This window comes from Sorex araneus, chromosome 2, assembly GCF_027595985.1.
Source record: "Sorex araneus isolate mSorAra2 chromosome 2, mSorAra2.pri, whole genome shotgun sequence".
Lineage (NCBI taxonomy): Eukaryota > Metazoa > Chordata > Mammalia > Eulipotyphla > Soricidae > Sorex > Sorex araneus.
The window spans coordinates 103669601-103674881 of NC_073303.1; positions in this window are offsets into that span (position 1 = coordinate 103669601).

A 5281-nucleotide genomic window follows, 5' to 3' on the forward strand; every position below is an offset into this window, starting at 1 on the left:
GGAAGTAATCCCTGAGCATCACCAGGTGAGGCCCAAATGCCCGAAGGAGTTGGGGGAGGGGAGCAAGAGACTCCTGGCAGAGAAGTGGGAGGACCCACATGGAATGTGGGCAGCCAGGTGGTGAGCAGAGCAAGAGCAAGAATCCGTCCAAACCAGCTGCTCACAGGAACTGAGAGCCCCCACCCAGCCCTTGAATTTCTGCAGAAACTAGGTCAACAGACTTGCACTCCCACCACCCCCACTCCCCGCCCACACATCCAGACACACCCGACCCCATTCTGGAACGCAAACGGCTAGAAGAAGAAAGGATTTGATACCAAGAGATTGTGTCCATGTCCACGGAATGCTCATGTCCACGGAACTGGTTGGATTCATTGTGGATCGGCTGCCAACGTGATCACCCCTTTTTACCCAGAACCACAATTGGGCCCCTTTCTGGTCCCTCTGAAGGGAGCCCGCCCAGTGGGACCTGCAGGGAGCTTGCCCGTCAGGCAGAGGCCCAAGAACCCTGAGTGAGGCGTCATTTTCAATCCACCTGTTGCTTGGATAGCGTAAGAATCTGGAGCACAGCAGTAGCTCCTACGAGTAGTCCTGCAGTCCTGCCACCTGGGTCCGTGTGTCATCTCTGAAGCAAACAGCATGTATGAGAGCACAGCAACAAGCATGTGACCCCATGGTCATAGCCAGGACAGCAACAGCCAAGGGAAGGGAAGAGAGATTGAGGTAGACAATACCTCTCCGGGGATGGAGAAGGGAGGTCTCATGTCTCCTGGATAAAATCACATGCACATTTATCATAACTGTATTCTGATTCTAAAGTGAACATTGCCAATTCTGAAAAAATATTTTGTTAAAGAGCAGTATCTGGGCCAGAGAGATAGCACGGAGGTTAAGACACTTAACTTGCATGTGGCCACCCTGATTCTATCCTTGGCATTGAGTATGGTCTCCTGAGCATCACCAGGAGTGATCCTTGAGCACAGAGCTAGGAAGAGCCCTGAATAGCCACCAAATGTCTGCCTCCTCCAATATTTTATTCTAAAAGAGTAATGTCATATAATCCAAGATTATAGACCGCCGGTATTTGGGGGTTTATCTTCTACAAAATCTCTTATTTAAGTATCAGCTCATTTTAACACACTGAGATGATGCTGTTTGTAGGATGGCATCTCTTGGGCATCTCTTGCTTTTCTCATTTGGTAAGAATTAAAAAAAACATTTCAAGGGAGGAAAGTAAGTTATAGAATAGCAGTGCATAAAACCCAATACCAGAAAAAACACATTCCAAAGTGGTGTGTTTATTCAAAGCACATAAAGTATTTTTGTAAGGTTCTGATGGACACTTCAACCTCAAAATTTTGGTTGTCACTGGGGAAATAGTGGAAAAGAATCTGATGTAGAAAACCAGTGTAGCTTTACCTGTGATTCTGTTTCAAAAAGATCCGGGGTTATGTGTGTGTATTGGTTGGGGGTTGGTGACAGAGTGATAGCACAGTGGCAAGGTGGGACACTTACCTTGCACATAGCCAACCTAGATTTTATCCTGATGCCCCCTAAAGTTCTCCTAGCACTGCCAGGACAATCCCTGAGAGCAGAGTCAGGCATAAGCCCTGAGTACAGCAGGTGTGACCCAAAAACAAAAAAAGAAAAAGGGATATCTAATTTTTCAAGTATTATATTTATAATCAAAGTTATTTTTTAATTAGTCATTCTATTTCTTAATTTTAAGCCCTAATCCGTATCTGGCTTCACCTTATTTTATTTGACCTTTCTTCTAAAATTGAACACCAGAAGGCCCAGCTATCTTTGCCCAGCAGTCCCATAAATTCCTAAACATATTAATCAATATTAGACATGTTAAACAATAAAAACATTAAATAGTAAATTCATTAACATATTAACCATAGTTTGTTTATGAGCTTCATATGGTGATTCCAAATGTTGGGTTTTTTTCCTATTGGTTTGTTCAGTTTAACTGATTATTCTTTTGAATGTAGGTCACATTTTCCTTATGCTTCCTCCATATGCCTCTCATTTTTTAAATTGCATTCTGGGAATTGTAGATAATATATTTAAAGGCTGTGTTATGTTATTTTTTAAATAATTTTTTGAGTTTAAGTTTTAAGAAATAAACTACAGAAGATAAGTTGAAAAATAAAATTGGATCAGAGAGACAGAATGGGGTTAAGGCCTTGCATCGGGCTGACCCAGATTTGATCCCTGACACCACATATGATCCCATGAGCACTGCCAGGAATAATCCCTGGGCTCAGAGTCAGGAGTAAGCCCTGAATACAATTGGGTACAGACCCCAAATCCAAAATAATAATAATAATTAATAATAAAAATAAAATTAATTTCAATATAAAGATAGAACAAGGATGTAGGCACTTGCTTTGCATGTTGCAAGCCCCAGTCTGAATCCCCTAACTTTGGTCCATCTCTCATCCCCAGGACCCTCAGGAATGACCCCTCCCTGAACTCAGAATCAGGAGTAAGTCTGAGCATAGCCAGATGTGGCCCAATACCCCCACGCACAAAAAAAAAAAAAACAGAGAAAGAAAGGAAGGAAGGAAGAAAGAAAGAAAAGAAAGAAAGAAAGAAAGAAAGAAAGAAAGAAAGAAAGAAAGAAAGAAAGAAAGAAAGAAAGAAAGAAAGAAAGAAAGAAAGAAAGAAAGAAAGAGAGAGAGAAAGAAAGAGAGAGAGAAAGGAAAGGAAAGGAAAACTGGACATCAAAACTTTCTAATTTTTAACTATTTTCAGTAATTTTGTGGTGAACGTTCCTGGGTATAAATCTTGTCTTGATCTCACTTTAGTCCCTATATATTTAATGTATTCTCCTTCTGATCCCCTTGTTGCCACTGCTGTTGCTACAATAACCAGACATCACACATTCAGCTGCATTGCTGGCGCAGTGGAGCATGCTTGCTGGGCTGCACACTTAGATGCAATGATGCTCGCACACCCCTGCCTGCAGTGTGCAAAGATCACACCTTGACCGTGGCATTAGGGATTCCTAATTGGGCTCACACTGGGGCATGTGGGGCAATGCCAGGGGTCAAACTTGTGGCTGTGACAGTTTCATACCGGCATGGAAAGCGCCATTCCGAAGCCCCCAGTTGATTTCCTTCGAACACATTCATACACGCAGAATGATTAGACTGGGTCCATTAATTTGCCGTCTCCAAGCACCGCATGCCGGTATCCACCTCACCGTAGCCTGGCAAGGACCAAGTGTTATCAGTTTTAAAATCACTACACAGTTGCTGCTGACTCACTTAATTTTAACTAGTATTTCTCTATCACAAGCAGATCTAGAATTTTTATTTTTAATCATGCCATCAGCTATTTTTCCTAAGGAAGAATGTTCCTTCACTGATTTGAAGGCAGAAACTATTAAGGAAAGGAAGGACGGGAAAGTGCATTGAGTAGCCTGCGTCTCTGCCTGTGGAGGTTTCTTCCTTTCACTGCTTGGCAGAAGGAATCCCTGAGAAAAAGCTGCTTGGGGGCCAAAACAGTAGAGGTGACATCAGCTATGAGTCAGCCTGAAGCCCATAAAGTTAATCTTCCTAAAACAAAGCAGCTCTGGTTACATCACTGCCAGCCCACGCCTTCATTTCCCCATCACTTGTCAAGAGAAAGTCCTCCTTAGCATTCCCAGCCCCCACTTCGCCCATTCTTCTCCCCCCATCCTGAACACATGTTCTCCACCTGATGGACCAGTTGCCATCCTCACAGCCCGGGTCCAGTCCTGCTTCTTGGCTTTCCTCACAGGATTCCCCTTTCTGTGAAATCAGACCCTCTTCTCAGTTGTCTCAGCCATGCCCCCTTCCCACAATCAAGGTACCAGTGGCCACATCTTCTTCACTCGCGCTTGTATTCAGCCTCCAAAATTCAACTGCTTGTTCATGCCTCAGAGTTTGTGTTTGTTCTTGGTTGAGGACTAAGGTTCTAGCCGTGTTTTATTGGCTTCTTCACTCCTACTTACCCACCATGGTCTATGGTTATTTGTTTATGGGGTAACTATTGTTATTTGTTTATGGGGTAACACCTGGAGGTGCTCAGGGCTACTTTCAGTTCTCTGCTCAAGGGTTGCTTCTGACGATGTTCTGCAGACCAGGTGGTCCGGGGTCTAAACCTGGGATTCCTGCATGCAAAGTAGGTGCTCGGTCCATCGAGTCAGTTCTCTGTCCCCACCAGCCAAATATCAAGAGAACTGAGTCTCTTATTTTGTCTCTGGAAAAATCATCAAATAGAAAGAAATCATGTAAATCAAGTAACCACAAGTCTTGGTACATAACAGAATGCTCAAGTGTTTTGCCTAAATTTATTTTGCCTTAGAGCAGTGCACATAAATTTCATACTATCCCATGCAACTTTCTAGAGTGCAACATCCTTGCAAGGAGATCAGAGTGATGGTATAGAAGTTAAGGTGCTTGCCTTGCATGACCTAGCACTGCATTTGGTCCCCTAAGCCCCACCAGGAGTGATCTATGAGCACATAACCAGGAGTAAGCCCTTCGCAGAGCCGGCTATGGCCCCCAAACAGAAAATAAAAATAACATAAAGCGGAGTAAAATTTTATTAAGGGACATGGCAAACCCCTTAATCCCTGTACTGTCTCTCTGGCCCTGCATTCTAAAATTTCAAGAGAAGACAATAATGTACACAACTCACTGACATATTTGTTTTAATTTTAGGACTTATTTTGTAAGGGGGACATACCAAGCAGTGCTTAGAGGTATTTATTTCTGCCTCAGAGTTTACTCCTGGCTTCACTATCTATTGAAGTGAAGAAGGAAGAAGAGAAACACAGCCGGCCCCTACAAATGAATAAACGAGGAAGGTGACTTTCCTCCCGCTGCCCCGTCCTATCCAGGAAAGCAAGATGGGTTTAAGTCCTTCTGTGACTTTCCATTAACATTTTTTGGGGGGAAAATGTGACTAACATTACTAAGTGGACAGTGATAGTAGTTTGTATACTATTCATTCTACCTTTTTCCCTTCCCTCTGACCCTTTGCTCTTGTAAACGCTTCTATCTTCCATTCCAGAGAGAATTGAAAAACTGTCTAACCAGCATGATGCATGACAACTTCATGGACATTGTCCACAAGGGATCCTGTTGCTTCAGTCACTGCTGGCAGCCACTTTGTGGCCACGAGAAGAACCAGGACATGAGAAAGACAGAGTAATGAGGTTCCCATTTTGGCTCCAGTACACAAACTGACTCAGAAGCCATCCACCTTTGAACCTCTTGCAATGTTAGATCAGAAACTGGTT